Genomic DNA, 14,306 nt, shown 5'->3' with positions numbered 1-14,306 from the left:
CAGTAGTTCCAGCAGAAGCCACTGAGTCACCATTAATGATACTTCCAGTGACAAATCCATTAAACCCCATCACAATTCCTGCAGCACCGATCACTACAAAGGTACATAAACCAATCACACCTGCAGTATTTAACTCCAAAGACATCCCAGTATGGTATAGCAATCGGATGCTGGAAAGTGATTCAGAGACCGACTCACATGAGTGGGAATTCGATTCAGTGCAACTTAACACTTCAGATGAGGAAGACACATCACCACCTCCACCACGCAAAGACATCCCTGTTTACGGAGAAGCACAGATAAAGACCACTTGGGTACCTGAGCTGGAAACATCTTCCACAGACCCTACGTCTCATCCTATGCTTGATTCTGACAGGGAGAGTACTATCAACGACCTTCACCACACCGTCTTAACCCTCACTGATACATCTCCCGCACTTAACTTAATCGATGAAGTAATGCCCATTATCCACCCTGAACTCATCGAATGGAACCAACCAAATCCCCCATGTCTTGACCTCTTCCAAAATGATAAGGCTATCATTGACTTTTTGGAATTAAGGGATAATCTACCAAGCGGGGATCACAAAGCTGGATTCGCCATTGAACTTAATAGCGCAGCATACTTCGGGGCGGATGCCAAACCCTTCAGCTGCAAAAATATAACATTAAAACATGGATCTTCCAGTGAAAACCACACTGTGGCACTGTTTGATCCAACAAAAGTAAAAAGAAAGAGCGTATCCAATGGTGAAAACCTCTCTGAGGCACTTGAGGATGAAGGGTTTGACATTCTCCCTGCTAATGCACAACAAGAACGATCAACGATCCTCATTGAGGAGACCAAAGAATACAATGTGGGGACTCCTGAAAACCCTCATATCATACATCTGGCATCTCTTCTCACTCCAGAGGAACAGCCTCAATTTATAGAGTTCTTCCAACAGCGTCAGATCAACTTTGCATGGTCATATGCAGACATGCCTGGGCTTGATCCTGATTTAGTTATGCATCATCTCACAGTAGCAAAAGGAGCCAAACCTGTCAAGCAGAAGCTTCGTAAGATGCATCCTCAGATTGCCGTGCTAGTCAAAACAGAACTCAAGAAACTCCTAGATGTTGGTTTCATTAGGCCAATTGATTATGCAGAATGGATCTCCAACATTGTGCCTGTCGGCAAACCAAAAGGAGGCATCCGCATTTGTAGTGACTTCAGAGATCTGAATAAAGCATGTCCTAAGGATGGCTTTCCCCTACCAAATATCGACATCATAGTGGATCTAACAGCAGGACATGCGATGCTTTCACTCATGGATGGCTTTTCCGGCTACAATCAGATAAAGATCACATCCGAAGATCAACATAAGACAGCCTTCACATGTCCATGGGGCACATACTGCTGGAATGTAATGCCTTTTGGTCTAAAGAATGCAGGAGCGACCTATCAAAGAGAAATGACCACCATCTTCCATGACATGATGCATACTATGATGGAAGATTATGTGGATGATTTACTAGCAAAATCACTCACAAGAGAAGGACATCTCCATATCTTAGATCAAATCTTTGATAGACTGGAACAGTACCATGTTCGACTCAACCCAAAGAAATGTGTCTTCGGAGTGACCTCCGGGAAGCTTCTAGGATACATTGTCTCAAGCAAAGGCATTGAGGTCGATCCAGCAAAGGTTAAAGCAATCATGGACATGCCACCTCCAAAGAATATCAGTCAGCTAAGAACACTACAAGGACGACTTCAATCTATCCGCAGATTCATTGCACAATTGGCTGATAAGTGTCACCCATTCACACACCTGCTACACAAGAACATCCGCTTTCAGCGGGATGACAGATGCCAGCAAGCATTTCAGGCGCTTAAAGACTATCTCATGAATCCACCATTGCTGATGCCACCAGATCCAAGTAGACCATTATTGCTCTATATCTCAGCAACAAGTACAGCATTGGGTGTACTATTGGCACAACATAATGCAGAAGGAAAAGAGTGTGCTATTTACTACATCTCTCGCACACTTGTGGGCTATGAACTCAATTACACACCTATTGAGCGAGCTTGCCTAGCAGTAATCTTGGCAACCACTAAACTGAGGCACTATCTGTTAACACACAAGGTGCAACTCATTGCAAAGATTGATCCACTCAAGTATTTACTTAGCAAAGCAGCATTGACAGGTCGCTTGGCCAAATGGGTAATGATTCTAAGTGAATTCGACATCGAGTATGTGGACCGTAAAGCTATCAAAGGTCAAGTTATTGCAGATCAGTTGGCCGATGCACCACTCATAGGCGATCATCCTCTCATTTCCAATTTTCCAGATGAAGAGATATTCATGATCACAGAAGCACAACCATGGAAACTATATTTTGATGGTTCATACACTAGGCACGGCTCGGGGGCAGGCATTCTGTTTATCACACCTCAAGGTGATAGCATCCCGAAGTCTTACAGGCTCACATTTCCATGCACAAACAACATAGCAGAGTATGAGGCCTTGATCACAGGACTCAGGTTAGCCGTACAATGGAAATTACAAGAACTACAAGTATATGGCGACTCACAACTGGTCATTCGACAAGCAACTAATGAATATCAGACCAAAGATGATAAACTCATGCCATACAAGCAAATGGTGGACAGTCTAAAGACATCATTTACTACTATCACTTTTGAGCAGATACCAAGAGATCAGAATCGAGCTGCTGACGCCATGGCTACCATCGCATCTCTACTAGATCTTCCACAGAATTCAACACGCTACAAGTTCTTGGTAGAACAACTTTGGATTCCCGCTTATGATATCCCCGAATTTGAAATGATATGTTGCCTTGTTGGTTCTGAATCCCCATGGTACGGTGAGTTCTACACCTATCTCCGCGATCACACCCTTCCTCCCAACCAATCAAATAACCAACGTAAAACCTTCATTCGCCAAACTGCTCGATATACCATTATTGCCGAAACCCTATACCGACGCAGTCTTGATGGTACTCTCCTTCGATGTCTAGAACAAGGTGAGATAACAAAGGCTTTGGAAGAGGTACATGAAGGAATTTGCGGGACTCATTCAAGTGGTCCATCACTAGCCAAGAAGATCATGCGAGCTGGATACTATTGGCCATCTATGGAAAAGGATTCCTACTACTTTGTCAGGAAATGCAAGAAATGTCAAGTTCACGGCGACCTGATACATGCACCGGCCCAAGAACTGCAACCAATCACAACACCATGGCCTTTTTGTCAATGGGGTCTTGATCTTGTGGGTAAAATCCATCCATCTTCATCCAATGGCCATAAATTCATTATTACCGCCACCGAATATTTCACCAAGTGGATCGAAGCTGTTCCACTTACCCAAGTCACCGGCAAGCAGATCGCCTCATTCATCCTCAATTACATCATCTGCCGGTATGGTGTGCCCATGTCCATTGTCACAGATAACGGTCTTCCTTTCAAAAATCAGGATGTTCGTGAGCTTTGTGAGAAATTTCATATCAAACACCGCTTTTCCACTCCCTATTACCCACAAGGCAATGGTCAGGCCGAAGCATCCAATAAAAACATACTGAGGATCCTAAAGAAGACAGTCAATGATGCCGGCCGTGATTGGCATGTTCAACTAAATCCAGCGCTATGGGCATATCGAACTAGCATTCGGACCCCTACAGGTGCCACCCCTTATTCATTGGTCTATGGTGCAGAAGCTATCTTACCTATTGAGGTCGAGATACCATCACTACGGGTTTCCTTGCATAATCTCATCGATGATGAAGCATACAGAGTCTCACGCCTTCAGGACTTGGAGCTACTTGATGAGAAGCGACAAGCTGCATACAACCATCTCAAAGCCTATCAGCAGCGCATGAGTAGAAGCTACAATCACCGAGTTAGACCTCGTACATTTGAGGTAGGTGATCTTGTTCTTCAAGAAAATCCTTGCAACCAACCAAATAGAGAACATCAAGGCAAGTTTGAATCAAACTGGCTGGGCCCATATGTTGTCACTGCTGTATTCGGGTCCGGGGCATATCAGTTGGCTACTTCAGAAGGAGAACCGCTTGCAGATCCAATCAATAGCATGCACCTCAAAAGATTTTATACCTAAGGTGTACAGAGCATCAGGCTCCCCTACATATCAGAAAAATACCAAAAACATTCAGAAAATTTCCTAAAGAAAATACAAAAACATTCAAAAAAGTAAAGAAAAATCATGCATCCAAACGGTGAACAACCACTCCGGTGGCACCTTGGGTAAGTATGATGGCGAAAACCTGGCAAACAGGCGCCACTCGTAAAGGCAATGGCTCCAGTATCTTTCAGGCTCATTGCGATCACATTCATACATACACACATCCATCCATTTAACCATGGCTTGTTATTTGATCTGTCATCCAAGAAAGTACTTCATGCGTCTAGCATCCCGCTTTTTCATAAATCATGTCCAACTTGGGGGCAATGCCCTTACAATCTAGATGATGGAAGTGGATTCTACATTACTGGTGATTCATTGGCAAAAACATTCAAAAATGTCTCGCAAAATACAAAAACATTCAAAAATGTCTCGCAAAATACAAAAACATTCAAAAATGTCTCGCAAAATATCAAAAACATTCAAAAATGACTCACAAAATCCACAAAGATTCAAAAACTATTACACAAAATCCAAAAACATCGAAAAACCATTGAAAAATCACACAAAAACATGGCAACACCTTGTACATACTCATCCATGCAGATACCAAAACAAACATTGCGACAAACTACTCACACAATGACCATTTACCAAACAACCACACAATCCACATCAATAATCCAAAACTGTCTTTAAAACAAGGATGCATCCTTCCTTACCAAAACAAAGACAAGATGATGTTTTCTTTGACAAGAAAATTCTGTTAGGCTGTCAAATACTTGGTTGATTTGTGAGTAATTCATTTGTTTATCTGTATCGGGATCTTTTCAACATTGTTTTGTATCGTTTGTGCATTATTTCCGATGAAGTTTTGGGGCATGTACTAATGGTGTCTATGTGGGAAGTTCACTAAGCTATGTGATCATAGGCAAAAACACAGTCATAGATCACTACGGCTTGCTGACTACAGCATATACCTCGACCATATGAGCATGAACCATTACCAAGGATCCATATTCTTTATTCTTTATGTATATATTGTTTGTTTGCAGGTACAATTCTCTTTCTTTGGTTCCTCCTACCTCATCCAAACTGGATAAAGGTTTTATCTCTTATTACGGTATGCACTTGTCTCAGGATATGATCAGCCTAAGATCAAGGAGGACGTTCCAAGTCATGCATGAAAGGAGATAATCCTTATCTGTTCCGCAAGCAATACTCAGGTCAACTTGATCCATTATATCAAGTTGCTTGTATTAACTTGCTATATCAAAATCCATGTAAGAAATACTCTGGTCATCTTGAATCTTTATGTCAAGTTGCTTGTATTTTCTTACAACATTTTAAAGCTCAATGATGAAAAATAAAGCACTATGGATCGTCATTTCATCTCATCTGTATATATTGCATTTCGTTGCATTCCACCCATCCATACATTCATAATAGCTGCATATCATGCATACATAGTCATAATAATGCATACTCTATTTTACTCATCTTCTTCCATAGGACTCGATCCTAGTCCTCCATATCTTCTATCTAACATCAAATCCCCCCTCACCCTCCCTATCTTGATCATCAACATCATCCTAATCCCTTCATCGCTTCCCATCCTAAGTCATCCACACAATCAAGCAAGTTGCTTTGTCTACACAGATACATCGACTCCCACACACCTAGACTATCAACAGATACTCTGATCAAGTATCTTCGGGTCTCAATAGGTAATCGATTATGGTAATCCTAGACTACATCAGGCATTTATCATAATGACCTAGTCTCAACGGGGCTGCCATGATTCCCCACAACCATCCATCACACGCACACACTATCAATTGATCAACCAATCAAACACAATCCAACAGACAATTACATCAATTGTCTACGTCTCAACGAGTATTTTGCTTCATATACCTTGACTTCATCGGGCAATTACATCAATTGTCTAAGTCACCATCAGGTCACTTTGATTCACTTACTCAGACTTTATCATGTTCAAGCGACCAACTGACATCCACTGTCACGCTTTGACTTGACTGGGGCAATTAAACCGATTGCACCAGATTGTCCAAACAATTTTGATCAATTGTATAGCATCAATCCAAACCCCACACTACATCTGCTATGTATCTCTTGCATGACCTCAGGGTACTCGTTGGCTTGTTGTTTCTTCATATTCACTCCGTTTTCTTCCATTCTTTCATCATTATTGCTAATTTCTTCTATTCTACTTCCCCTCCACTTTTCATTCTTTTTCGAGAGATCGCCCAATTTTTCAAAATAAAATTCGGCCCATCTCTCGAGGGGGCATACCACCCATTAAATTTACATTTTATGGGGCATTTCTTCACACCTATTTTTCTTTCTTTGAAACGACGCGATAAACCACACCGTCTCAAAGAGGGGCAAATGTAGTCACATAAATTTGTCCACTTAATTAAATGAATACTTAGTATTTATTTGATTATTTAACCATCAATTAATAATTAATTAAATTAATATTTAATTAATTCATCTTAACCCTATTCTCCTATTAATTAAATAAATTATTCAATTTATTTGATTTAATTCACTTAACCAAATTCAGACCATTACTTAAATAAATAAATCATATTTATTTAATTAAATCTTCTCTCACATTTAAATAAATTAATATTTATTTAAAACCCCCAAAATCCCACCTCTCACATTTAAATAAATAAATCATTTATTTAAATCACCTTTATCCTCCACCCACTTGTATTTTCCTACAAAAGCAAGTTGCACAATTATTTTAAATAAATAATTTATTTAAATCACCTTTATCCTCCACCCACTTGTATTTTCCTACAAAAGCAAGTTGCACAATTATTTTAAATAAATAATTTATTTAAATCACCTTTATCCTCCACCCACTTGTATTTTCCTACAAAAGCAAGTTGCACAACTATTTTAAATAAATTATTTATTTAAAATCTTATTTATCCTCACCCACTTGAAACCTTTAATGGTTTCCCTTAAAGTAGTCAAACTTGATGGCTTTAAAGTCTTCAAACTTGATGGCTTCCTTCTATAGTCTTCTTAAGACTTTAATGGTTTTCCTTAAAGTCTTCAAGCCTTTAATGGTTTCCCTCAAAGTCTTCAAGCATTTTAATGCTTTATCTTCATTTTTCTCATTTAAATAAATTAATATTTATTTGAATATTTATCCAAATGCAAATTACACCATTTAATTGAAATAAATGATTTTATTTTAATTGAAAATACCAAAATTTCTCCCACTTGCATTTTCCTACAAAATCCACTTGTATGCCTAAACCCCTTCTAGATTCTTCTAAACCCTTCCTAATTAGCCTAATCCATCCCCTAAATATTGTCACATTCCTAAGAAAATTGGAGTCACTTCTCAAAGACTCCAAAGTCTTTGAAAAACAATTAATGCTTTGTGTGTTCAACAAATTAACCCTCAAAGTCTTTGATAACCATTGAAGGCTTTCAACCTTCAACCACTTAATCCCCAAAGTCTCCAATAACCATTAATGGTTACCTCAAACCCTCCCACATGGTTAAAACATTTGTTTTGACTCAACCTCTACCCAACCCAAGGGTCTCATCAAGCCTTTAATGCTTTGACCATGATTATCTCTTAATCATTTGCACAAAGGTTTATCCTTGCATTAACTCCTAATCCAGTGGGTAATCCTAATTTAGGCTTGACCCTTACCTTCTAGATAACCATGAGGTCTTCTCAGGTCTTTAATGCCTCCAACCTCTTCTCTCAACCCAATCCTATGTTGAAACTTGTCACCATTTTATTGGTGCCAATTGTGCACATGGATCCCCAACTTTCAATCCTAACCCTTGTTAAGATTGCTCAATCTTAACCCTTCATTTCCCTATTTCTTCTATAAATAGAACCCTTCTCCTCAAGCAAAAGGAGAAGCATTTTAGAGTATTGTTGTTATACTGGCATTAGCATAGAGCTTTTTCATAGCATCACTATCTACTCTTGCATAGTATTTGCTTATCATATTCAACTATCTTGAATCTCCATATGGCATCCATGGCTGGTGCTAAAAGCTGAGAGCTACACTCATTTGGGACTTGGAGAGGAGAGGAACAAGGGAGGAGCAACTATGAGCATCTTGATTAGCTATTTCATTCTATGTTTATATGCTTTCTATTTCATGCTTAATATCTCTCTTGATATGCCTGTTTAGGATAATCTTTTGTTGCTAACACTAACGTTTGTTTCTTGTGCTCTTGTGTGTGTTGCCATCAAACAAATTTTCTAATCCTTTTTGCAGAGCATCAGTTAGTATTGTGCTTACCATCAAAACATATAGTACCTTTTCCTCTGATCAAACAAGCTTTATCCTCCCCAAATCTTATTAGACCTTCATTGTATTCCTAAAAGGTTAAGAATTTACTTTTATCACCAGTCATATGATGCTAACATCCGGAATCAATGATCCATTCATCTTTTTCTTCAAATTTAGCTTCCAGGGCCTACTCTACCAATTATATAGTAGGTGTCGATTGATCTTCTATTATTGCAACAAAAGCCCATCCATTTTTTGTCGGTTCCTCTTTAGAATCATCAGCAACTCCTTCATCAACATAGTAACATGATTTGTCTCTATTCTTCTTAAATTTGTATCTCTGATATTCAAGGTTAGGCTTATATATTCTTTTATCTTCTTCTTTTAATCTTGCACGTCTATCAGGACACCTAGATGTCATATGACCAATTTTATTGTAGTTAAAACATTTAAATGGTGCTTTACCTTCATACTTACTTCCAACTAGACCTTTAGGCATTTTCCTTGCAAATAGTGCTTCAAGCTCTTCAAATTCTTCATTTTCTCTTCTAATTTCTTCAAGTTCTCTTGCATAAAGTTCTTTCCAATCAGATTTCTCAGATGATGATGATGATGATGATACTTTGAAAGATAAATCTATCTTATTTGTAGCAACAAGACCAAATTCCCCAAGTTCAAAAGCTAAAAGTTTTCCAACCAAGGTATTTCTAGATACTGATGTATTAGGCATTGTTCTCAATTCATTAATAGCGGTTACTTTCATTTTGTATGCCGGTGGAAATTCTCTTAAAACTTTAGAAATAATTTCATCTTCACTTAAGAATCCTCCACAACATTGCATACCCAAAACAATTTCATTAACTCTTTCCATAAAAGCAGAAATCCTTTCATCTTCTTCCATTTTCAGATTTTCATACCTAAACTGGAAGCATTCCAATTTTGAAATTTTGACAGTGCTATCACCTTCATTCAATGTCTCCAATTTGTCCCAAATATCTTTAGCAGCAGATCGGTCTGATAATCTCATGATTTGTTGATCCGACAATACGCTCAAAAGTGCTTCTCTTGCTTTGCAATCATTCTCTTGATATTTAGCCAAGGTAGGTGGATTAGGTTGACTCAGAGTAGGACCAACATAGCCATTCTTTGTAACATCCCATATGTCTCTTCCAATGCAATTAATATGTGTCTCCATTCTAATCTTCCATATACCATAGTTAGTTCCATCAGGCTTCAGACTATCCTTCCTGAAATAGTTAGTTGTCATAGAATCTCCTCAAGCTATTAAACTTCTACAAAAAGAGGACTTAGCTCTGATACCAATTGTTAGGACCCGGAGGCAACTGAGAGAGGGGGGGGGGGGGGGGGGGGTTAATCAGTTGTCTATTAATTTCAACCCAAATATAACTTAATCAAACTTGATGCATAATATCGGTAAACCAAACTTAATGTCAGTTAATAGTTTAACAGTTAATAACAATACCGATAAAGTTTAATGCATGAAACAGAAAGACAAATAACATCCACAACACATAACATAGATATTTGTACGTGGAAACCCTGTATGGGGAAAAACCACGGTAGGAAACCTTACCCACAATCAGATGATACTACTGCAAATAGTATGTGTGTACAAATGGGGTCTACACATGCAAAAAGGCCAACTGCCTAGAGCTCACTGCTCAATCACAAAATGAGAGTCACACTAACTACAATTGGATGGTTAAATCCAATGATAATGTACTGCTCAAAATATCATCTTCATATGTTGGATTCAGTATCGGTTAAGCTCTGATTGTCTTCTTCATACCTTCCTTTAATCTTCAAATGATGTCTACATGAGTAGCTCTACTTATATTCACATATACCTTATTATATTCCTCTTCCACACCTTCTACATAATCTCACAAATGAGATCTTACATATATACCAAAACCTAAGACCAAATGTGTAGGTCAGCCCACTAAGAATATTACAATTAAATCAATTACAAATGAGTCAATATGCGATGCATCATGTCAGCTTAATGCATTTACAATAATAACCAATCAATAAATCATCTCCATAATGTGTCATGCTGATTTGGAATAGATAACACTTGTCGGTCCATAACCTAGACCAATTTGTCGGTAACAACAAATATGCAAACTCGATTAGACCAATAACCAAATAATCAAAACCAAGTGTCCAAACCATGTCTTCGACATAACCAAGTGATCTCTAGATGATAACAAATCATCCTTAGTGCCGGTAAACAATATAACCTATCGGTGAACCAAATATAGATGATTGTGCATAAATCACTAAACATGCCGGTGAACATAACCAAAGATCTCCAGTGCTAATAAGTGTTGACAACTGTTGATAAGTGTTGACATCAATGACAAAACCAATGCAACACATCCATAATACCAACAAGCAATACCGGTTAAACAAAAATGCTTCAAACAACTAAACCGGTTAACTTAAAGTACTTAAAACAAAATTCAATAGATCTCAGATCTTGATAGCTACTTTACCAGTTTAGTCATGCATGAGTTACATCAATAATACCACAATCATTTAGCATTGCATGCATATTCAACATTAATTAAAAACTACTCAATCATCACATGAAAACTCACAACCCATAACACACAGATTTTTTACATGGAAATCCAAATGGGAAAAACCACAGTGGGGATGAATACCCACAAGCTTGTTTTCAACTCTTTTGAAGTCCGCTCTGTTAGGAGCCTAGTCCAATTAAATACTTTATAATAAGGTTTTGTTAGGAACCGATCCTTTTAGGGATCACCCGGTTAAGGGATGGCTATAAACCCTGTTAAAGGTTGAAACCTTTTTAAGGTTACCTCGCTAGACGATTTAAAGAGCTCAATGAACTTGAGTCACCTGGTTAGAGGATTTGCAACAAGCTTGTTAAATCTACCTAGTCAAGGGATTTTCCTTCTATTGAAATGGTTAGAAGTCAACAAGTAAAGCTTTGAGATGATAACAACACTACTTGCTACGGTATATCTTTTTCAGCTCCTCTCCTCTGCAATCACACTCTGCAGATTCTACACTCTGGTTTGGCAAGTATCTCAACATGCGGACACAAAAAAACATCTTTTTCCAAATCAAACAATAACAAACATCATCAACCTTATAGAAAACAATTAGGTTGGTAGCATAAACCCTAAACCTTAAGTATTTTAGGTTTACAATTTCAAGCGGTCCAATCCTGACCGTTAAATCCATTGCATAGAATGAAAGGATCTAAAATAGATCTCAAGCCATTCTGCATCATTCAATCTTCACCACATCTGGAATATAGTAACCCATCACGCACACTTCACACACTGCTCAGAAAATCACACATTCCCGAGGTAGGTATTCAATGCATTCGATCTTCACGCACAAGATCCTCAAGGAAATCCTTCTCATGCACATAACTAACATGGTATCATGATCCTTATCCTTATTGTTCACAAAACACCATCGGTTGCACCGCATAAGCTAAACTAGAAACCCTAGAGCTGAATAGAGATTACCAACTGGTAGTCACACTTAGTGAACCCTGACTACGAACCCCGACACTGGTTCACACCATCCCAGTTGACTATAGCCACTTCCAGTCTTCATACCAGTACACCTGCTTGAGAACTTATTGACAACATACATTGTCATCGCTTCATCATATCCCAACAATCTCCCCCTTTGGCATTGATGGCAATACTCATTGTATCATTTCTCAATAACATATACCAGGTCAATTTCAAACGATCACCATCACCACCATCTGGACTGGTCATGCACTCTTCCATATATCTTCTCCCCCATATATCTTCATCATCAGATATCTTCTCCCCCTTTGACAGCAATGCCAAAGTGGAGGCACAAGCTTCCCAACTCCTCTATGTTTCTCCCACTGTGGAGTAGCATCCTTCAACATACCAATCCTATAAGATTTATCATTGTAGTACCTAACTGATGTGGAGCACATATTTTTAATTTACTTCATGAAGGGGTAGGACCCCTAATTCACCTCTCAAATAGTTAAATGTAGTCTTCAATAAAGGCTTAGTGAATATGTTTGCTAGTTGCTCCTTACTGGAAACATGTTCTAATACAACCTCTTTATTTTGAACCTTTTCTCTTAGGAAATGATACTTGAGCTTAATGTGCTTTGTCCTAGCATGCAATACCAGATTTTTGGAAATATTGATTGCACTAGTATTATCACAGAAATTACTCATCGGTTCAGATATAGACACTTTGAAGTCATTCAGTACATGCTTCATCCAGATTGTCTGACTGCAGTTCATAAATGCTGCCACATACTCTACTTCAGCTGTAGACTGGGAAATACAACTCTGCTTCTTGCTCGTCCATGAGACTAGTCTTCCACCAAGGAAGAATGCTCCACCCGTTGTGCTCTTCCGGTCATCCACATTACCTGCCCAATCTACATCGGTAAATAGTTTGAGACCAAAGTCTCCATTGTATGGATACCACAATCCATAATCAACTGTCCCTTTCAGGTATCTAAGAATCCTTTTTACCGCTACCAAGTGGGATTCTCTTGGACTCTTCTGAAAACGGGCTACTCTACCCACTGCATGAGCAATATCTGGTCTGCTATGCTCCACATAGTGCAACTTACCAATCATCGACTGATACTCTTTCTCATCCACCAACGTTGTATCATCCTCCTTTGTCATTTTGCAGCCGGTCACCATCGGTGTTCCAACTGGTTTGCTCTCCTGCATGCCAAAGGTCTCAAATATCTCTTTGATATACTTGGACTGGGTAATAAAGATACCCTCCTTCATCTGCTGAATATGTAGACCAATGAAGAACTTTATCTCTCCAATCAGAGACATCTCAAACTCTTGCTTCATTTCATCTGTGAATGCATGGCTCATTTCATCATCTCCTCTGAAGATTGTGTCATCTACAAATACTTCACATATCAAAATCTGATCACCTTCAGATTTTAGGTAGATGTTGCTATCCTCACTTGTTCTTTGAAATCCTATCTTCACAAGATGAGAGTGTAACCATTCATACCATGCCCTTGGTGCTTGTTTCAATCCATACAGGGCCTTGTGTAATCTACACACCATGTTACTATCTTCTGACAAAGCAAACACATCCAGTTGCTCAATATACACTTCTTCTTTTAGGATTCCATTCAGGAATGCAGACTTCACATCCATCTGGTATACCTTGAATCTCTTGAATGATACAAATGCAAGTATCGAACACCTTCCAGTCTAGCCACTGGTGCAAAGGTTTCTCCATAGTCTTCTCCCTCTTCCTGAGCATATCCCTTGCATATAAGTCTTGCCTTGTTCCTTACCACTATGCCTTGTTCATTTAGCTTATTCCTAAAGACCCATTTGGTACCTATTACATTCTTGTGTTCTAGTTTGGGTACCAAGGACCATGTTGCATTCTTTTCTATCTGGTCCAGCTCCTCTTCCATTGCCTTTATCCAATCTTCATCGGTAAGTGCCTCTCTAGTGGTATTAGGATCAAATTCTAAAATCATGCAAGATTTTTCTTTCACCTTTCTCCTTGTGAGTATCCCTGCATCTTTGTCTCCTATGATCTGCTTCGGATCATGCTGCAATTTCACATACCTAGGAATGACCCTAGCTGGTTTTGCTTGCTTTTCCCTTTCTTCTTCCACGTCATCTTCTTCTTCACCTACTACAACTTCTACCAGTATAGGAACACTAAGGTCTTTCTAGTGTTTGCAAATTGTTTCCTTCTTAACTGGTTCCCAGAAGGCTACACCTAGTTCATCTTTTGCTTGCTTGCTGTAGGTTTCCTCAAGCTCCTCAGGGGATTCATCAACCCTGACATT

Source organism: Cryptomeria japonica, chromosome 3 (genome assembly GCF_030272615.1).
Source record: "Cryptomeria japonica chromosome 3, Sugi_1.0, whole genome shotgun sequence".
NCBI lineage: Eukaryota > Viridiplantae > Streptophyta > Pinopsida > Cupressales > Cupressaceae > Cryptomeria > Cryptomeria japonica.
The sequence above is the reverse complement of the archived record's forward strand: the minus strand, read 5'-3'. Positions refer to the sequence as shown.